Raw genomic sequence first — 22,835 nt, forward strand, 5'->3', positions numbered from 1 at the left:
TGCACAATCTGTTGGAAGTGAAGTTGCTGCCATTTTGCTTAGTGAACTTTCCTGACTGAAAGAAAGCTTTGTACTTCCATGTACTAACTTTAGGTCTAGAGTATGAGGACCCCATAAGGCTTGATTTAATAGGTGTCAGCTTTAGGACTGAGCTCAATTGGGAAGAACTTGGGGAAAAGAAACCATTCTAAGGTGGTATTAGTGACAATACTTTTAATAAAACTTAGTTTAGCTAATTGTATTTCCTGGCCTGCTGCAGCCACAGAAATATTAATTGCCTAGAAATGTTTATTTGGAGAAAAAGGGACTTTAATATTGGATTGGTAAGTGAATAGAAAACTGTGGATTGTAAGTAAATATTTTTATTCACATTTGTGGTAAAAAAAACATTGGGCCTACTTACCAGATTACCTACTGTGGACTTGTGTTGTTATAGTATAGGTGTATAGATCTAAGTTTAAAAGGTTTAGCACTTGGGGAAACTGGAGCCTGAGATTATGTAAGAGAACAAGGCCCCTTCTGCCCTCTTGAGAACTAAATTCCTCAGCTCTCAACTTGAAAAGCAAGGGTAAACACTGTGGTATTAATCAGCATATCTTTAAAAAAAAAGTTTTTTCAAAGAAATAATTTTTTGATAAAAAAGTCTTGCATTATTATACTTTTTTTTTTATCTACCACTTAAAATCAGTGTTTAGTTTTGATTGTTTTTTTAGTGCTTTTTTTTTTGAATGTTAATCTCACTTGAGGATATTTTTCCATTGATTTTTAGAGAGAGGGTGGAAGGGAGCAGGAGAGACACAGAGAGAGTAACATAGATGTGAGAGAGACAGATCAGTTGGTTGCCTCCCACATGGGCCCTGTCCGGGGCTGGGAATGGAGCCTGTGACTGAGGTACGAACCCAGGACACTTGATTCCACAGGCCGATGCTCTGTCCACTGGGTCAAATTGGCTAGGACATTTTTTCTTAGTTTTTAATACATGTGATATATTACTAATCTCAGAATACTTTGGGAATATTTAATTTAATAAAATATCCTTTGCTATTCAGTGATCTGATCATTTTTATTAACTAAATTTTCAGGGTTCCCAACTTCTTCATCAACAAATAATTTTTGAGCATTGTGACTTTCCTTGATTTTGTAGTAAACATCCTTATTCCTGTTTTATAGTTGGAAAAAAAGCAAGATTCAATAGTGTGAGTTGAGTACACTATTAGGATTGTAATTGTCTTCGGAAAAAATCATTGTCTTCCCTCCCACATCTCTCCTTTACTCTCACACTACCACCAAACCCACAACTCTTCTGACACCAGATGTGAGGGGGTTTTCCCCCCAAAGCAATTCTCTCCAACACCAGCTGGATGTCCTATAATTTAACTCAATTCTGACACTATTTACCAGAGACAGTATCAGATTCCACAGGTAAGGGTTAGTTCCAAGAAACTGCCCCCTACTTCAGATGCCAATCACAGGTCCCCAGGTTATTCACAACTGTCTGATGTGGCTATAGATTTTTGGTTCCTACAACTCCCTCCTTGGGTTCGATTAATTTGCTAGAGTGGCTCACAGAACTCAGGGAAACATGTTTATCAGTTTAGTACAGATGAACAGCCAGACGGAGAGAGACACACAGGGCAGTGTCTGGGAGGATCTGAGCACAGGAGCTTGTGTCGTTGTGGAGTTTGGGGTGCATCACCCTCTAGCAGGTGGATGTGTTCACCAACACAGAAGCTCTCCAAACCTCTAGTACATTGGGGATTTTTATGGAGATTTCCTCATATAAGCATGATCAATTATTAACACAGTCTCCAACCCCTCTCCCCTCTCTGAGGAATGGGCAGAGGACAGGAGGCAGGGATGAACAAGCTTCTAACCATGGCTTGGTCATTCTGGTGACCAGCCCCCATCCAGGAACCCACTCAGAGTCACCTCATTAGAACAAAAGATGCTCCTACTGCTCTTATCACTTAGGAAAATACAGGGGTTTTAGGAGCTATGTGCCAGAAACCTGGGAGCCGAGACCACTATAGATATTCTCTATTATCTCACACTAATGCTACTGAATACTACTCTGAATACTTCTTTCCAATTATGCAGGCTTCACTAATATCTCATAGCATAGAAAACTTTCATTTTTTAGGGGAATTTCCCAGTTGTTGACTGCTTTCAAACTCAGTGTTCTTTTATGTTTATTTTTTATTGTGGTAAAATACACAAAATAAAATTTACCATCTTATCCATTTTTGACTGTATAATTTAAGTGGCATTAAATACATTCACATTAGGTACAACCTTCACCGCCATCCTTCTCTGGAACTTTTTCATCTCCCCAAGCTGAAACTCTATACCCGTGAACGTTAATTCATTCCCCTCCCTCATTCCCTAGGAACCAGCATTGTACTTTCTGTACCTATGAATTTGACTACTCTGGGTACCTCATAAAGTATTCATCTTTCTGTGACTTGCTTATTTCACTTAATATAAGGTCTTCAGGATTCATCCATGTCGTATGTAGCATGTGTCAGAATGTCATTCCTTCCTAAGGCTGAATAATATTCCATTGTATCTCTGTACCACATTTTGTTTCTTCATCCTTTAGTGGATCTAACTTTTTTATACTGTGGGTCACAATCAGCATTTTAAAACATAAAATGCAGTAGGAAATGTGTCCATTTTAGGGATGAGTACTATTTTGTGAAACGTGTGTGTGTGTGTTGTACTAAAACCCTTTTGTTTGTTTGTGGGGTTTTTTTTGCATTTTTTACAGAGTGGAGTTGCACTCTCAAGTATCTACCAGGTGTTTTTCACGTTGAGAGCTACACAATCTTTCCTGTGTTGTGGGAGGGACAGAGTGAGAAAGAAGGAACAGGGGGAGCTGTTAACTCATGGGGCCTACTTATTTAAAAAAAAAATCACATGTGCGCAGTGATACACATGTGGACATCTGAATTCAAGTGAATCAGATGTGAGCCCGATAGCATTATTTGTAAACAGTTTTTAGGGTTTTCCGTGAATCCTTTTTCTTCCACAGTGCCCTGTAGGACTCGGACTGTGTCAGCTAGAAAGGCCTACGGGCCCCGTGTTTCGTCAGCCTTGGGGCAGGAGTTCAGTGTACTGGACAGACCTGAAGTTGGTTCACTAAATATACCCATACAGAGGTATATACCTCTATAATTGTAATTTCAGATTCTTGCCTTGATTTAGATTTGCTATTTCCTCCTAATTTATTACCAACAATATAGGACTGGAAGGAAACGTTCTTGGCTTAGAGGGGTGGACCCTTCCACTCAGAGGCACACAGGTAGTATGAATTGGGACTAGAGTTAGGCCCTTCCTCCCCTGATTTCAGCCTTTCCCCCACAATATTAAACACTTAAACTAAAATAGAAAATCTCAGCACCTTTCATGAGTGGCTTGTAATGTCATGAATTATGAACCTTAGGAGTGGAAATATTAGTTGTCTTAAAGCTTGTGTGCTATAGGTAATGCAGTGGTATTATAATGAATATTAAACCTCAACTTCCTTTGGTTGGGGAGGGTATTTTTAAGCAGTTGAAGAGGTGACTGGCACATGGTTAAGGTGTGAATGTTGGGCTGGGATGTTGCATATACAGGTGTGGTAAGTTCCCAGTGCATTTGACGTGTTCATATATGTGTATTTTCTCACCACTTAATGAGGGAGTTGATTCAGAGGGGAAAATGTTTGCTTTTGTTAATAGATCTCAGTTAACTTGTATAGAGGGTATTTGCTTTCAAGCAGAGTAACTGATGTTTAATGCATAACTGCATTATACTTGTGCTGCTGGAGACAGTGTGTTCCATTAGCCTGGAAGGTCTGTAACTGGTACTAGAGTTGGAACAGTTTGTTGTTTTCCATTGTTTGCTCTTGTTTCTGTGTCTTATGAAGTTGCTACAGCGTGTTCCATTCGTCTGTAAGGTCTGTAACTGGTACTAGAGTTGGAACAGTTTGCTGTTTTTCATTGTTTGCACTTGTTTCTATGCCTATCAAGTTGCTATGGTGTCTCCCTTTGAACTTGAACTCTGATTTTTTTTTTTAATTTCCAAAAAGAGAGCTTCTGGGTGGGGGAGGGAAGTTTGGTGGTAAATTCTTGTTTTAGGTGCTTTTCTTCACCACCAGAAGGAACTGCTATTGTTAGGAGGTGCATTCTTACTGCAATCTTTTTATTTGTTGCCGTGGACAAGGAGCCTGCAAATATCCAAAGAGGTTAGTGTTCATTCTCCGTAACCTTTTGTCTTGTAGGCCTTGAATAGGTGACAAGTCTGATGCAATTTTCTCAGCAAACTTTTTCTTACTACTGGGTGATTTTTCAAAACTTTGAATGTTCATGATTAAAGTATAAACAAGAAAAAGTGTATCTGAAGTAGGAATAAACTTGAGATCTGCCCATTAGTCACTGAATAATCTATTCCTTCAAACATGTGAACTTGTGGGTTTGACAAACAGCAGACTTACATAAGACTAAAAAAAAGTCAACTTTTTATAGTTTTGGATATTATATCTTTGTCAGGGAAAGAACTCTGCAGTAGGCTTTTTGCAATCAAAAACTATCTTTTTCTCCTAAGATTTCTTCAAATATCTATCTATCTCTGTCATGAGTTGCTCTTGGTTTATCTTTTAAAAATGTCTTTTTATGTTATGTAAGTTTTTTTCTCCATTATTTAATTCATATTTCTTTCATTCAGTGTCTGGGTTCCTGATGTTTAAGTTGTACTCTTCTTTAGGTAAGGGAGTCCCTTGAGTCTGGCGCCTTAGACCACTCGGCCATCCTGACACCCCTATGTACTCTTCTTTAAAAAAAGATATCCACTTCTGGTAAAATATGGCAATCCAATGAAAATTATAAGACATATGTATTTTGAAGTGACTCATTTTAACAAACTAGCACTTGATTTGAAATTGTTTTGCTCATTGCCTTCATCTTCTCCCTAGTAGTTGTAGATATAAAGAAACACTAATATGTGATTACAGCAACAACATCAACAAAACATTCTGATATGCTGTTAATTTGCTTCTTATTCCTTGGTTGGGATTAGGAAAGATGATTTCTTGGGTGTCCACTATAGAAGAAGTATGTCACCCGGCTGGCTCAGTAGTTGAGCGTCGATCTATGAACAAGGAGGTCACAGCTCAGTTCCCTATCAGGGCACATGCCCAGGTTTTGGGTTTGATCCCCAATGTGGGGCATGCAGGAGGCAGCCGATCAATGATTCTCATCAATGTCTCTCTCTCTCTCTCTCTCTCTCTCTCTCTCTCTCTCTCTCTCTCTCTTTTCCTCTCTGAAATCAGTAAAAATATATTTAAAAAAAGGAGTATGTTGAATCTCTATTCCTGTCTAATGAGAATAGGTATTTAAATGTTCTCCTTCATCGTGGTGTAATAATGATTTTCACAGTGGTTTTGTCTTATCTTGCTACATACTACTTCACCATATTTGTGCCTGGCCTACATACACAAATATTTGATGACAATGTAATGTTGATCTAGACAAACAGATTACACTCACACAAGCTCACCTTCTTTTTTTCTTTCTTTTTTTTTGGCTAGGTGCATTTGCAGTGTTTTTTCACTTGAGAAAAAACATGGGCTAACCATATTAACATAGGGTTCTCATGTACTTTGTATGTAGTGATAAATGCCATCTTAATACTGGCTTGACTTTTGAAAGCTTTATAAAAGGATTCTCTTTCTGTGGCTAATGAGAATGATTTAGAAATTATTTATTGGTAAAGGCATTTGTGTAAATTGGACTTGGTTGGTGAAGGTTTGCTTCAGTTTCTGTGTTCAGTTTCTGGTTTTTGATGAACCCTTGACTGGTCCAGCCTGCATGGTTGCATGCTGGGCTGAGGCTGGAGAGTGTCTTACTGTAACGCTCCTGAATCCTGGGGAACCCACAAAAGCACACCATTGAGCCACAGATTCCAAGTTCTCCTTCATGAAGCCCAGCCTTGAATTGATGGGCTAGATGGGGAGAGAGAAGTCATGGGCTACATGAGAAAGGAGGCAAAGGGCACTCGGTTTCCCAAAGGGTCCAGTAACCATCATGTCTCCCGGTGAACTATGAGCTTGCTGTCCTTTTCTTGTTTGGTTAGGGCCCTGCACTCTCAGGCCTGGTTTAACTCTGTCTTCTCCCAAATCTGAGAGCAAGGTTTGACTGAAAAGAAGTACTTGAGTTGTTCTTGAGTCAAGGGAGTTCTTTTTGAAGACACTTTTTTCTAATTAATGCTAAAGGTTTTTGCTGAAACAATATGTTTTATTGTTGAGTTTTTCTAGCTTCCATAGGACTTAAATCTCTAGGTGGTATGTGCACACATACACACACAACACACACAAACACACAAAACAGAAAATACAACTCACCATGATAAAACAACAGAAACCCTCCTCATCTTCCTTCTGTGCTGATGTGATAACTTTGACATTTTATTGTCAATAAATATATTCCTCTACTTTTACTTCTGTATTAGTTATTGACAGTTACATAAGCAAATTCATGAGGATTTTCTGGATTCGGTTAACACATACATGTGTTAGTGAGATGTGAGAGACTTAAGGAGAATCTTAGGGTTGGGTGAAGATTTGAATATCAGAACAAAGATGATGATTTGTGAAACAGAGAATTGAGTCCCAAGATGAAAGGACTTTTAGACAAGGACCAGAGGAACTCATTCTGGAGCTCAGAAAATTCCTAATCTCTTTTCTTCAGATCAAATAGCTACTTTTAGTGTGTGAAATTACACCTATGCTTATGTCCCACAGACCATGGGAAAACAGCTTCCCTGGAGTAGCCATTGGTATGTCACCATCCATCAACCCTGCAAACTATATGGGATAATATCCCACACCATTCCCATTCTCCCTGTGGTTGCCTCTGTGGGATTCTCTAGCTCTGGGACTCATGGGACTTTCCCCTCTCACCCTAGACCCGTGGTTGGCAAACTGCGGCTCGCGAGCCACATGAGGCTCTTTGGCCCCTTGAGTGTGGCTCTTCCTAAGCCTTAGGAGTACCCTAATTAAGTTAATAACAGTGTACCTACCTATATAGTTTAAGTTTAAAAAATTTGGCTCTCAAAAGAAATTTCAATTGTTGTACTGTTGATATTTGGCTCTGTTGGCTAATGAGTTTGCTGACCACTGCCCTAGACTTTCCACTGTGTGCTCTGACTCTGCTCCGTCTTATTCAGCTAGCTTCTTCCCTCAAGTTGCTCCTGTTCCTGATTGAATCTGGCTGTCTGGGTTTGCTACTGTCTCAGGCCCTTATGAATGAAGAATGAGCCTTTTCCCACACATGGGGTGGGGGCCCTCTTCCTCATGGCCACTTTCAGATTTTTACTCTTTTTCTCCTTATGCATTGGATGCTCATTTCAGTCATATTCTATCTTCTACTCTTCAGTGCTGTCATTTATTGGTCATCTCCTCCTTCCTTGATAATGTTGGCACCTGGATGGTGATCTTCTGCTCCAGGTGTCAGTGTTTGTTAAATGATAAACAAAGATGGATGACCAGCAGTCTCAGTTGCCTGAAACTGGGGAGTGGAGCTTTCTTTGATGAAGGACTTTCCGTTTTAAGACCATCCCAGTTGGCCTGGGACTGGGGGATTTCCCAGGACATGGGACTTTCAGTGCTCAAATCGGGAGTCAATGTTCTAGATCTTGTTAATACCAGGAGCTACTTCTGATCTGATGTTCTGAGATCCCATTTGCTGGCTTGAACCTTTCTTCCTTCTAGTTCATCTGACAGTTTATCTCAAGTAACATCAGATTTTGGCTCCTCCAGGTCCATTTCAGGTCCCTTGCCCCTGCTATCACCCTGCATGTCAAGCATGTCTCCCTTCTACTTTTTCAATTCTGTGGCCAGCATTTCCACCATGCCCTTCTTAATACACCGAATTCCCTTTCATCTGCTGTCTTGGCACATCCCAACACTGGAGGATCGAGGGACCCAGTGTCTCCACCTCTGTTCCTGGACTGCCAGGTTCTGCCAGAGAAAATCACACCAATGCCATTATAAAGTCCCGGACTCCAACTTCACCAGGTTCTTAACGCTGCCTGGAAGTTAGTTACATGCTTTCCTCATCAGCACTCTTGATCTGCATAATGACTATTTTCAACCTTCCCCACACTTCTTCAATCTCTCATTTCACAGTCAGCTCATTCCTCCTACTTGTACCTCGCCCTCAGCAGATTACCTTTCCACTGCTAATAAGATAGTCATGTGAAGTCCATTCTCTCTTCTTGCCGCTGCCCCTTTGCAAATCTGCCTGGTCTTGGATCCTGTAGTCATTTTTCTGTTTATAGTGCAAGAGGTATAATTTCACTTAAAAAAATTGGTTTCTCCACAACCATCTCCTCCCACCTCCTATTTCAGCCTCTATCCTGGTGTTTTTTTCTCATAAGGATTTACAAATTTTTAAGTCTCACCTGTCATAAAACAACAGCCGAACACTGTGAAAGCCAGCCTTCCCTCAGACCTCCTCTTTCGGCTGCCACTTTCTCTCTCCTTTCATTTAAACTTCCAGAGAGGATTTTTCTACTTTCTGGCTTGTACTAGTTATCTACTACTACATAACACATCATAAACTTAGTGGCTTAAGGCAACACACATTTATTACCTCACAGTTTCTGTGGGTCAGGAATCTAGGCCCAGCTTATCTGGTGTCGGTGCTTTAGAGTCTCCCCAGGATGCAGGCCATGTGTGCACCAGAGGCCCCCTGGGGAAGAGACCACTTCTAAGCTCACTCAGGTTGTTGGCAGAATGCATGTCCTTGCAGTTGTGGGACTTAGGCCATCCTCACTTCCTGGAGGTCACTTGCACTTCCATGCCTTGTGGGATTTCATTTACTTTGTGGCAGCTTTCAGAGATGGCAAGGGAGAGAGGGAGACTTCAGCAAGCTCGCAGGAGTGATATCTAATCACCTTTGTCATATTCTGTTGGTTAGAAGTGACTCATAGGTCCTGCCCACACTTACAGGTGGGGGATTATACTAGGAGGAGATGAGGATCCTGGGGGCTACCGGAAAGTCTGTTCACCACATGTGTTGATTGGCTCAATTCTCATTTACTCTTCAAACCGCTATATTCTGTGTTTTTTAAACATTCAAAGCACTATATTCTACTTTGTAAAAAATTTTTCTTAAACGTATCTTAGAGAGGCAGCATTAGCTACACAACATGCACGGCCCAGTGCGGAATGAAAATGTGGGGTTCCTCGTTAAAAAATCACTAAGAATTTCAACAGGTAACAGCAAAGCATTAAACCAAGTGCAAGTCTCCAAAGTGGACATAAAGAAGGCCAAGAGACATATGAAAAAATCCTTCAAGTCACTAATCATATGAGAGATGCAATTAAAATGACAATGAGATATCACCTCACACCTGTCAAAATGGCTACCATTAACAGATCAACAAATGACAAGTGCTGGTGAGGTTGTGGAGAAAAGGGAACCCTAGTACACTGCTGGTGGGAATGCAGACTAGTGCAGTCACTGTGGAGAACAGTATGGAGTTTCCTCAAAAACTAAAAATGGACCTGCCATTTGACCCAGTGATCCCACTTCTAGGAATATATCCTAAGTAACCAGAAACACCAATCAGAAAGAATATATGAACTCTTATGTTCATAGCAGCACAGTTTACAATAGCTAAGATCTGGAAACAGCCCACGTGCCCATCAGCAGATGAGTGGATAACAAAGCTCTGGTATATTTACATAATGGAATACTACATAGCAGTAAAAAAAAAAAAGAAAGAACTCTTACCATTGGAACAGCATGGAGGGACCTGGAGATTATTATGCTAAGTGAAATAAGCCAGCCAATAGTATCACATGATCTCACTCATATGTGGAATCTAATGAACAAAACAAACTGATGAATAAAATAGAACCAGAGACATAGAAGCATGGAACAGACTGATGAATTTCAGAGGGAAGGCAGGGGTGGAGGGGAGTGAGAAGGGAGTGATTAACTGGGGAACTTATATGCATATATGTATAACCCATGGACACAGACAGTAGAGTGATGAAGGCTTGGGAAGGGCGGGTACATGTGGAGGGGGTCATTGGGGGAAAAAAACCTACAAAGGGGACATCTGTAATATTTTCAACAATAAAGATAAATTAAAAATCAAAACAAAAACAACCAAATGCAGGGCCCATCCGAGCATGGGGAAGGCTCCCATGACTGCCTGTGCAGCCAGCCCCACAGGGATGCCATCCTGCCTGGTGTTACATCGAGGGTGCTTCCTTTTCTCCCACTTGATCACTCAGCAGTTTTGTTGACTGAAAGTCTTCTGAGACATTCTCATATCTCTCAGCTGCTGAGACCTTGTTCTCCTGGATTTCCTTCTCTTTCCGTCTTCTTTGCAGGCTCCTCTTTCTTTTTTTTTTTTTAAATTTATCTTTATTGTTGAAAGTATTACAGATGTCCCTCCCCCTTTTTTATCTCATTGACGCCCTCCACCCACCCCTCCAAGGCCTTTTCCACATATTGTCTGTGTCCATGGTGCAGGCTCCTCTTCTTTACCACCTTTTTATATTTGGGGACTTGGGGGCACCTTTATCATCCTATTGAGGAATAGCAGCAGTTCCCATAGCTTCAAGTTGCTTGTGCATTTTTGGTTCTTAAGTTTATGTATTTAACCTGTATCTAACTCCTGGACTCAAGCACTGCGTCCGATGCTTCCTTTCTGTGCTCACTTGCATGCTTTATGAACATGTGAAATGCAGCATGTCTAAAACCGACCACTTTATTTTCTTTGATCCACCAAGCTTGTTCCTCCTCAGTGTCTTCCATTTTGGTAGGTACTTCACTATCTGCCAGGTGAGTTTGGATTTTCATGTATATGCTAGAGGCCTGATGCACGAAATTCATGTAAGGGGCTTGGCCCTCGCAGCCGCAGCAGCTTGCCTCGACCCTCTCAGCCCCCTTTATCCAGAAGGTCGTCCTGCTGTCCGGTCTAATTAGCATGTTACACTTTTATTCTTATAGATATTCCTGCTCTTGACCTCCTTCTTCCTTCTTCTGATTACTCCTAAACTTACACCAAAAGTCTGAGCCACCACATGTCCATGAAGAGTTCTCCCCCGGGGCTGTGTTTCATCCTGGTGATCTTCCTGGACCTCTGCAGCCTGGTCTCAGGGTTTTCTGGGCTCCTTTTATTAAAACCCAGCACACTTTGTGACTACGCCTTTGTTAATGTCTACTTCCTGCATTTGAATATAAGCATCATAAGAACAGGGACTTCATTTTGTCACTGCTTTATCCTCACTGTTAAGAAGTATGCTGGGTACCTGCTACATACTTGATAAATATGTATTTCAATGAAAGAGGGTTTGTTTGTTTTTTCAGCCTGATTTTTTAAAAAGTGTGATTGTTAATGTTTCTTTGTAGGAACTGGGAAAACAGGACCGTGACAGAATTTTTGTTCTTGAGATACTAGGAATATCTATAGTGTTATTATAGTTTTGGGCCTTTGATTGCATTGTTGTTGATTAGAAAGTAAACAGGAATTAAATGGGTGTGGTTTTTAAATTTATCTTTATTGTTGAAAGTATTACAGTTGTTCCCTTTTTCCCCCAATAACTCCCTCAATCCCACTCCAGCCCCCTCCCCAGGACTTCACAGCACTATTGTCTGTCCATGGTTTATGCATATATGTATATACATTCATTGGTTAATCTCTTCCCACCCACCCACCTCCTCCCTCTGAGCTTCTTCAGTCTATTGCATGCTTTCATATCTCTGGATCTATTTTGTTCATCAGTTTATTGTGTTTGTTAGATTCCACATATAAGAGACATCATGTGATACTTGTCTTTCTCTGACTGACTGATTTCACTTAGCATAATACTCTCCTGGTCCCTCCCTGCTGTCTCAAAGGGTAAAAGATTCTTCTTTTTTACTGCTACATAGTATTCCATGGTGTAAATATACCACAGCTTTATATCTACTCATTTACTTATGGGCAATTGGGCTATTTCCAGATCTTAGCTATTGTAAATTGCACTGCTATGAACAAAGGGGTGTATATATTCTTTCTGATGGTTTTTCTGGTTTCTTAGGATATATTCCTAGAAGTGGGATCACTGGGTCAAATGGCAGTTTTATTTTTCATTTTTTGAGGAAACTCCATACTGTTTTACAAAATGCCTGCACCAGTCTGCATTCCCATCAGCAGTGTACTAGGGTTCCCTTTTCTCCACATCCTCGCCAGCACTTGTCATTTGTTGATTTGTTGATGATAGCCATTCTGACCAGGTATGAGGTGATACCTCATTGTCATTTTAATTTGCATCTCTCTGATGATTAGTGACTTGAAGCATTTTTTCTTATGTCTGTTGGCCATCTGTATGTCCTCTTTGGAGAAGTGTCTGTTTGGGTCCTTTGCCCATTTTTAATTGGATTATTTGTCTTCCTTTTGTTAAGTTGTATGAGTTCTTTATATATTTTGGAAATTAACCCCTTCTCAGATGTATCATTGGCAGGTATGTTCTCCCATACAGTGGGCTCCCTTTTCATTTTGTTAATGGTTTATTTTGGTGTGCAGAAGCCTTTAATATTGATGTAGTCCCATTTGTTTATTTTTTCCTTTGTTTCCCTTGCCCTTGGTGATGTATCCGCAAACATATTACTACAATAGATGGCTGAGATTTTGCTGCGTCTGGTTTCTTCTAGGATTTTTATGGTTTCATGACTGACATTTAAGTCTTTTACCCATTGTAGTTTATTCTTGTGTATGGTGGTGTAAGTTGATGGCCTAGTTTCTTTTTCTTTCTTTCTTTTTTCTTTTTTTTTTTTTTTGCATTCTTTTCATTGAGTTCTGGGCACTGGTAGTTGGAAGGGAGCATGTGTCCTTTGGCCTGCAGTGTTCGCAGAATTGCTTGTGTGATTTTGGTAGGAGGAAGTAAAAACAAATGATGACGAAGTTAAGTGTGTATCTGGCACCACATCGGAATCATTATGCTCTTACCCAGGTATAGTTTGATATATATGTTTTTTAAACCAACAAGTGGAGAGGTAGCAGTGGTTAGAGATCTACATCTCTGATTTTCTGGGGTCCTGTTTACCTTGCAATAGCTGCTTTGAAAAGTGTTTGGTAATTGAATACTGAAATATACTAAGTCTTTGGCTGGAAGAGGAAGGTTTCACCCAACAGAGACATTAATCTGTGAAAGGTTTTGGAGAGTCACATATTAAGCAGACATCATTGAAAAGGAACAGAATAATGCATGGGTTTATTTATTTGATAAAGAGAGCCTTTTCTCGATAGCCTTTCTTTTTTCCTAGCCTAGTAGCAGTTCTCAACCTGTGGGTCACGACCCCTTAGGTGGTCGAACGACCCTTTCACAGGGGTCGCCTAAGACCATCCTGCATATCAGATATTTACATTACGATTCATAACAGTGGCAACATTACAGTTATGAAGTAGCAACGGAAATAATTTTATGGTTGGGTCACAACACGAGGAACTGTATTTAAAGGGCCAGAAGGTTGAGAACCACTAGTAGTGGTTCTCAAACTTTTTGATCTCAGGACCCCTTTACATTGTTTAAAAAGTAGTTGAGGCCCCAAAGAATTTTTTCTGTTGTTATATCTATTGATATTTACTGTGTTAGGCATTAAAACTAAGAAAGTTAAAATTCACTTAAAATCAACAAAAGTAACAATAAACGCATTACACATTGACAAAGAGATCTTTTGTGATGAAAAAAATAACTTTTCGAAACAAAAAAGTGAGATGAATGACATTGTCTGCATTTGTACAAGCCTCTTTAATGATTATTTATTTATTATTTGTTAATCCTCATCCGAGGATATCTTCTCCACTCATTTTTAGAGAGAGTGAAAGGGAAGGAGGGAGAAGGGCGGGGGGGGGGGGGGCAGGCGGAGAGAGACAGAGAAACATCAATGTGAGAGAGACACATCAGTTGGTTGCTTCCATATGCGCCCCAACAGTGTCTGGGTATTGAACTTGCCACCCAGGTATATGCCCTTGACAGGGAATTGAACCCGGGACCCTTTGGTGCACTGGCCGATGCTCTAACAACTGAACAACACTGGTTTGATTTTTTAAATGAAAAATAACTCTTTTCAAAACAAAGAATTTAGTGAGAAGAGTGGCACTGTTTTATAACTTTTTAAATCTGTTTCATTATCAGCTTTAAGAAAAAGTACCTGGGTTCTCATATCTATTTCTGCATGGTCTGTTGATAAGTTGTATTGGTTAAGTGTATGCAGAAAATCCCATCTCACACAGATATGCAATTGGGAAAGGCAGGAGCATTGAAATAATCTTTTCAGATAGATATGGATATTCTTTTATGCCAAACCAAAACTTGACAACTAGTAGTTTCTTAAAGGTTAGATACAATGTGGATTTTAGAACCATAACAATAATCTTTTTCTACTCCGTTATGTTAAAATTCTTTAATTTATCTTGCATTTTTGAATAGGACAGAAGAGGGATGGATAGTTAAGTCAGTTATAATACAACCATGTAATTGTGGTAGTTAGTTAGACAAGCATGATCAGAGCAAGGATGATGACCCAATACAGAAGGTCGCCAGGAGGAAAGCCCCACTGCCTAGCAAGGGGCAAAACTGGGAAAACAAGAACCTTGCCCCCAGGTTAACCTTTCCTCCCCTAACATGTTACTGGTCGTATGATTTGAACCTTTCATATTGCTAGTCAGGTGGTTTAGACTTCATGTTGCTGGTTATGCAGTTCGGACCCTTCCTCTGGCATCTCGATAGTCATGTGGTAGTCCCCCTTAGAGGAAGACCAAGGGATCGAAGATTGGCCTCATGGGACTCTCATGCGGGCTGGGCCCTTGCATGACAACTCCCTTAGGCATTAACCTTTAGGGATAACATTTAGGCCTCACTGTGTTTCAGCTCCAGGCCCAGAAAAGCAGCAAAACCAGACAAGTGATGCCATGTCTGACATTAGAGTCAGCTGCATTGACTAATTCCCCTCTGCCCTGGCACTGACCAAGCAGTGGAGACCATGATCCTGAAAGGACACACCTGGAAAGCTAATGAATATTCTGTGGAGATCCTCCCCTGGGACCTCCCTTAAAATTCCCCCACCCCCTTAAAAGTCCTAAGGCAGTGGTTCTCAACCTTGGCTGCACCTTAGAATCACCTGGGAATCTTTTTAAAATCCTGACTTCTGGGCCTCATCTTCCGGAAATTCTGTTTCTTTGTTATGGGGTGGGGCCACAACATTAGTAACAAAGAAACAGAATTTCCGGAGGATGAGGCCCAGAAATCAGGATTTTAAAAAGATTCCCAGGTGATTCTAAGGTGCAGCCAAGGTTGAGAACCACTGTCCTAAGGACTGAGGACCCATCAGACCTCCTGGGCATGGGCACAAAAGTGCCTTTCCTCTTCCTCTCTTCTTCCCCCTAGGTGTTACCTTTACCTTTCTCTCTCCTAAGCTCAAGGGCCTTCTTTCTGAACCCATTTCTTCTGCAGCTCACTTCTTCTACCGCTGTGACTTTTTAAGTAAACTTGTGTAGTTTGAGTCTTGACTGAATTCCTTCTTAGCCAGAACTCAAGTACCAAGGTAGCTGAACCAAGGTCCAGTCTGGCTCCAGTGGTGCTGGTTTTGTTCCCATCATAATGGCATATTATGCAGCCATAATTTAAAAGCATTTTCCTATGTATGAAAAGCTTATAAGTGTAACAAATAAATTGTCTACTCAGTATGATCCCAATTTTGCTAAAAAAATGAAGAGGTGTGTGCATTAATTGAAAGGAAAATATATTGAAATAAGAATATGTTTAGTGAGGCATTCATGGATGATATTTTATTTTCATTATACTTTTCTGTATTTCCTAAATTTTCTATCATCAGCACATTACTTCTAAACTCAGGGGGAAAAATAAGTTTCTTGTTTTAAAAATACAGAAATAAGGATGTCTATTAAATTGCTTTTCTCATTCATAGGCCACCTTTTGTAAGTAAAACCCCAGTATTTAAGTGCTAACAAAGATTCGGGGTTTTTTTCACCCAAAGTTTTTGGTTTGTTTAATATAGTATTGTACCCTTTCTGTGGCTACTTTGAGCCTTAGAACTTTCCTTTTGTATGTTAATAGCAGTTGATTTATTAGAGAAACTTTATTCAAGACTTATTCAAGAAAAGCATTAATTGTCAAACTTTAAAAGCAGAGACATAATTTGCGTTTCTGCCTTTGTGTTACACCTCAGGCAAGTTCTAATTCCTATCGAAATAAATAGTAAAAGGATCTTGTCCTATGGCAGTGACGGCGAACCTTTTGAGCTCAGAGTGTCAGCATTTTGAAAAACCCTAACTTAACTCTGGTGCCGTGTCACATATAGAAATTTTTTGATATTTGCAACCATAGTAAAACAAAGATTTATATTTTTGATATTTATTTTATATATTTAAATTCCATTTAACAAAGAAAAATCAACGAAAAAAATGAGTTCACGTGTCACCTCTGACACGCGTGTCATAGGTTCGCCATCACTGTCCTATGGTGATAATAGAGCTACTCTCACAGTGGAGACGAACTTTGGAAATTAGCATGTAGTTCACCTCTTGGCCATTGCCTCTGAGTCATTTTGCCAGTGGTGTGTTTCTCTTTGTAATTTATGGGTGGAAGTTGAAGTAGCTTCAGAGAAATGAAAAGGGCAGCTCATGAATCTGGGGATTAGTTCCCTGCTTTTACCCCTGGATTTAGAAAGGATGTTTGCTCTCTGTTATGTTGCTGATACAGTGTTGTACTGAAGCATTGTTGCATTAAGGCTTTTGTCCTCTGTCTGTAGACAGGAATCCAAATCTGCTGATGGTCTGTTTTCCTAAAAAATGGAGGACTTTATCCATTGTTGCTATTTATTTGTTTTATGTTCCTTATAATATAATTAAGTGATTATTAAGATGTCTACAGAAGCTACAAAACATTCATAAAGCAGGAAATGAGTGGTTTCACTTCCTCTACTTACCATCTTATAGATGAGAACATTACCAGTTTGACATTTCCAGCTGAACTCCAGTGCTATGGCTTTAGTTAATAAGTTAGTGACAGGCAGTGTTTGCAGTCACTCCCAAGACTGTTTACTAAAAGGCACATCTCACTTTGAAGTGTAAATTGTGATGGGAAACTACTTCATTTAGTTGCCTGTTCTAATATTGTTTTACATTAAAAGGCCATTCCATCCTCTGTTTAAACCACTGAGGTATTCTACTTGGGGATATCCCTAATGATTAAAGTCAACATTAAATTTGGAAATATTGTAATTTAATTTCCATCGGACTTTATGAGTGGAACATTTGGGAGGCTAGGAAATGTACTCCAAATATACCTAGTGGTTTCTTCTTTTTATTATTGAAACTGCTCTTTGCATTTAGTTATTTCTTAGATAAATGCAAAGAGCATTTACATTATCTTTTATGTAATAGGCTGGGTTGGGAAGGATTTGCAGAGGCTAAGTAAGGAACGAGGACCTCGTTTATTGTATTACCATAACCATAAACCACAGGGGCGTTTTACCCTTGCCAACCTGCAGTGTTGAGAATAGGATCTGAAATCCTTGCCATAATCTGGTTTCTAATTACTGTTGCCATCTTCCCTCTTCGTAGGCTTCCTGTGCTGCAGCCCCTGGTGCCTCCTTGCCTCTGGTCTTGGCCTCTGCACTTGCTGGTGGCTCTTTCTGGAATGGAACTCTCTTCCCACAATAGCACATGGCTTGCTCCCTCCCTTCATTAGAACTTTGCTCAAATACCATTCAGGTGTCTGCTCTCTGCTTAATGAAGTCTTCCTTGAACATCCCAAATAGCGCAGCCTGCCGTTCTCTATTTCCTTACCTGTATTTTCCCCATAGCACTTATTAGTAGCTGCTATTATATTTCTGTTTACTTGCTTATTGTCTGCCTGCCCCGCATAATATAGGCTTCACAAGGGCAGGGGCTTTGTTTCCTCTGCTGCTAATTGCTAGTTCCACTCCATCGAGAACAGTGCCTGGCACTTAGGAGACAGAATAAATACTTGATACGTATTAATGGAAGAATGAACTCAGATTGTCTCTTGTATAGTATACACAAGGTTGCATTTGCTTTCCAGTTACTATCATAACTCTTTTGAAAGGGGATCAAAGGCTTTGTTGCATTTTAAGCTTGACTCAAACTTCTCAAAACCATGCCTGACATAGAGTTGATGGTCAGTTTAGAGAACAAAATTCCAGTTGCAAGGCCAGATAGTTGGCCATATGCTCATGTCTTGTCAGTGTCTTCCAGAACAGTAATATACTTTGTAGGTGGAGAAAGTGCGGACATCAAAAGCCCAGGGAGGTAGGTGGAATCAGTTTTGAATTCTTAATCTTCTATACATATAAAGAGGTAATATGCCAGTTGTCCGTTATGGTATCTCAGTAACAACCAATTGGCATATTGACAGACCAGCAGGTGCGCGCGCAGCAGGGGGACTTTATGTGAAACTCACTTCTCTGCCTCCAGCGCTGGAGTCCTCTTTTTCTCCCGGGTGCACGTGCCCGACAAACACCCCCGCAACACTGCACCCCGTCCGAGAGCACTCTGCCCGGGTTTGCCACCAACCTCCCCACCCCTTGAGATGGGGGAGCCGAGGGACGACCCCCACATGGCAGAAGGCCGGTTCTCTGGGCGCAGTCGGCAGAAGGGCCCAGCGCAACAACAGACTGTGCACAGGCGACCCTCACACCACAGGGAAGCTGCTGCGGCTTTCTCCAGCCATCCATTCATTCATCTGTACTGTCGGACCCGGATTGGGGCTCGCATCCTGGGCAGAATGTCCCCACCCCTCCCCCCAAGGACCAGCCAGGCCTGACCATGCCTGCACAAGCATGTCCGTCGCCTGCGAATTCCAGAGAGGAGTGGACAGAGAGCCACTTGAGACATGGGAGTGGTCACGCTGCGGGCTGGGAAAGGCCTCCGCATCCTTTCCCCCCCATCCCCCACTTCAGCACTCAATGGGAGAAAAGCCTCCCACGTGCATGAATGCACACGCGCATGCATGTAATGCAGCAGTCCCTGGTCCCTGCGATGGACGCTGGCCTGGGCCAGCTGGACCCTCCCCCAACTCGGAGTGGGGAGGCGCGGGCCAGGATAGGCAAGAGACAGCTGCGTCGTCGCTTGGCCCCTCAAAGCCAGTGCGAGTGCGAGAGGGGCCCGAGTGCCCAAACAGGCAGCTACAGGTCCCAGAGAGGAAAGCAGTCAGTACTAAGGAAGAAAAGCATAGAATGTTTAATTAGCCTGTAAAAAGAGTAAAGGAGTGTGAGGGAGGAGGGGGGAAGATGGGGAAGAAGGGAGGGAGGGAAGAACTTTGTAAAGGAGTCAGTAGAGAACAGAGTTAAAGAAGGAAAGAGGATGTGTGAGTGAACTGTAGGAGCTATAATGAAAATCCAGTGTAGTTGTGTACTGGGGACAGATTTTAAAAGTAGGAGTCAGAAAAGAAAAAAGATAAATGATAGTGAATAATTAGGCAGGTAGATAAATAGATATTAAAACAGTGGAAGTAGAGAAAAGTGTATGGGAAAGGCAGGATGAGAGAGAAAGAGGGAGGGAAGAGAAGTTTAAAGGGGAGCCAGTAGAGCTTAAAAGGAGAATGGGAATCAGGAAGAAATGGAGCAGGGAGCAAAGCAGGTCCGCGGGAGGAAGTGAAGAAAAAAATAAGGTGGGAAGGAAGGAAAAGGGGAGGGAGGGCAGGAGTAAAGATAAAGGAAAGAAGGAATGTGGGGAGGGAGCAAGGGTAGGAGAATGATGGGAAGAAGGATGATGGAAGTAGGAAATAAGGAGGAAAGAAAAGTTTATAAATGATGAGTCAGTAGAAAAAAGTGTACATAAAGGAAAGAGAAAAATTGTGTGAGAGGGAGAAGCCAATAAGGAAGTCAAATACAATTATGTGTGAAGGGGATAAGATTTTTTAAAAAATTAATAGGGGTGACCAGGCCAGCAGGGGAGGGCAGTTAGGGGGTTCAGGCTGGCAGGGGAGAGCAGTTAGGGGGATCAGGCCGGAAGGCAGAATGGTTAGGGCAGGCAGGCAGGTGAGCGGTTAGGAGCCAGAGGTCCACATTGGAGAGGGTACATGTTGGGCTGAGGGACCCCCCCCCCCCCCATGCACGAATTTCGTGTACTGGGACTCTAGTTTGTAAATATTGGGCCTTTGGCATTTTCGACGTGATTTTTGATGTAGGACTCCTTCTCAGGGACCTGTCGCAGATAAACTACATCTGGTTTCAGAGTCCTGCGCTAACTGCTTCTCCTATTTATTCAGCCTTATATCCTGCCACTTACAGGATGAGTCCTCCTTGATTCAGCCAGGCTGATGTCTCCCTTGTTTCTCCCATCTATGGGCCCTTGGTTCTCCTTAAAATATCCTGCTTGGCCAAACCCTTCTTTCTAGGCTTACTTCAATCAAGCTTTTGCATACTGACCAACCTGTTGTCCCTACTAGTCATACAATTAAGTTTTAAATCAGCATGTGATATTCTCTAATGTTAGTTTGTTATATATCTTGGTTTAGTATTTACAGAAAGACTAAACACTCTTTAAAAGGGACTCTTGTACATATTTTATATCCCCTGATCCTGTGATTTGTTCCAAGTGGGCGGAAAAAAAAAGAAAGAAAGAAAAGGTGAAATCCAGAATGCTGATGGGACCAACTTTGTCTAAGGGGCACTGAGCAAATACTGATTGGTTATCTGATCAAGCTGTTGAGTTGGGCCAGGTGTTCGGTGATGCCAGTTGAAATGATATTGGGCAGGCAGGAGTTGTAGATTTATAAACCTGGAGATCATGTGAAAAACTAAAAGAGCTAGAATTTTTCAGCCTGGGAAGGACGTTGAAATATTAAAATTTAAACGAGTATAGTTTTCTTTATATTTTGAGAAGGCTGAAAGGACTTAAGTTCAATAACATTTATTGAAATTGCTTGCGGGGGACTTTTAAAAGGTTCTAAAAGCTCTTTTAAAAAAAGAATAAAGTAACTTAAATTTCCCTGGTAAGGTGTCTACTAGTTGTTGGCCATGTGTTCTTGGTACTCAGTCCTGGCACAGGTGCTCAGTAAAGGGTGGATGGCTTCTTGGTCGGTTCAGCTGCTTGGTCTTGGAGATGGAGGGAGAGGAGATATGTGGACTAACTGGCGTTTGCAGTCCTGACCAGCCTTCCCTCTTTACATGGCTGTGTTATGTTGTAGGCATGACTGGCCATGATTGAGTCCTTTAGTGGTTCTCTCCTGGACCTAGACACTGCTTTTTTCCCCTTTTTTTTAAGTTCCACAGCTGGTTGTGATGTGCAAGCCAGTGTTGAAAACCAGAGAAGTAGACTGAAAGAAAATGGAGGTTAAGCCGCTTGGTTCCTGTGTAAATAAACAAAATTAGCATGTCCTCTTGGGGTATATATTATTTTTCTGCTCTTTAGTTGGACCCATACAACTCCATTTTGGTTTTCTTTCCCCTACATCTTCAGCTGCTACTATGGACTTGCTCTCACGTTTAGCTCTTGGTAGCTAATAAGATTCAGGCTCTTTGGGCACATTCTTATTATATACTACTTGGCAGAACATATTATTAAGGTGTTGATGTGACTTAAAAAAATCAGCGATATAGTGTAAGAGTGTAGGTCAGTGGTTCTCAACCTTCTGGCCCTTTAAATACAGTTCCTCATGTTGTGACCCAACCATAAAATTATTTTCGTTGCTACTTCATAACTGTAATGTTGCTACTGTTATGAATTGAAATGTAAATATCTGATATGCAGGATGGTCTTAGGTGACCCCTGTGAAAGGGTCGTTCAATCGCCAAAGGGGTCGTGACCCACAGGTTGAGAACCGCTGGTGTAGGTGGTCTCCAGCTCTGAATACTAGATTTAGAATCTTCTTGCTCAACTCTTCACCCATTCCCCAGTTTCTCAGTCCTTCCTGCGCTCACCAGAAGCACAGTTATTAGAGTTCATAATCCAAGGAAGGAATACAGTTAGGAAAATTAGGACCAGCTGAGTGGGTGCCAGTTAGCCTCTGTTTAATTAACTTTCTGGACAGTTCTTGAAATTTCCACCCAATTTTGGTCGTTTTTAGGCTGTGTAATAATTCAAACTCTGTTCTCAAGTAACATTGTAAAGGTTATGCATTTTGGCATCTCTAGAAAGGTCAAGTCATTTACCTTTTACACCTCAGGGTGAAATAATTAGGTGATTTATTTACCTCCTGACTTCTAAAAGCTAGAGAGAGCAAATAGGAGCTTCAGAAACATGTGTGTGCGAGTGCACCTGCGTGTGCACGCACAGGTGGGAGAGGAAAGTCATGGACGGTGTTCTGAATGCCGAAGCATAGAGGTTCCTTAATGGGGGAGCTCAGGAAAGTGGGAGGGCACAGGGAAGAGAAGCTAGAGGAATTAGGAGGGAATTACCTGGACTGAGGTAGAGGGCCAAAAAGTAAGTTTAGTTTTTTTCTAAAACTTTAAAATATTTTCTCTTCCAGCCTGTGGACTACTTCAGCAAGGGATAAAATACAGTGCAGTGGTGAAAAGCAAAAGCTCTGGCAGCAGACCCCCTGGCTGAGTGCCGATAGGCTCTTCGAGCTCTGTGCCTCTGGGGAGGTGGTCCCTGTGCCTCAGCCTCTCCTCTGTCATGGGGATAATAATATCTCCCTCATAGAACTGTGCTGAGGTTAGCTGAGATGAACTATACAGTGTTTAAAATGATACCTGGAACCATTTTAATCACGAGGAGGCACTGAATAAATATTAACTAGTACGAAGAGTAGAATGTCTGGATTGTGTGGGAACCAACCATCATTGATAATATAGTTTCTGTTATAT

The 22,835-nt window shown here is 41.3% G+C and overlaps 1 protein-coding gene across 4 annotated transcripts in view; it reads left to right on the forward strand.

The window, feature by feature from the left end:
- FAM107B (family with sequence similarity 107 member B) overlaps positions 1 to 22,835 on the forward strand; it is a gene marked incomplete at its 5' end in the record, with an annotated part of 275,235 nt that overhangs the window by 213,790 nt on the left and 38,610 nt on the right. The window contains one exon of one of the 4 annotated variants that reach the window (XM_081096607.1): positions 4,043 to 4,225. The exons of the other annotated variants lie outside the window; for them this stretch is intronic. Of the gene's footprint in view, positions 1 to 4,042; positions 4,226 to 22,835 lie in introns of those variants that run through there. 4 annotated transcript variants of the gene reach the window in all.

Source organism: Myotis nattereri (assembly GCF_964212035.1).
Source record: "Myotis nattereri genome assembly, chromosome: 1".
In the NCBI taxonomy this organism is placed as follows: Eukaryota; Metazoa; Chordata; class Mammalia; order Chiroptera; family Vespertilionidae; genus Myotis; species Myotis nattereri.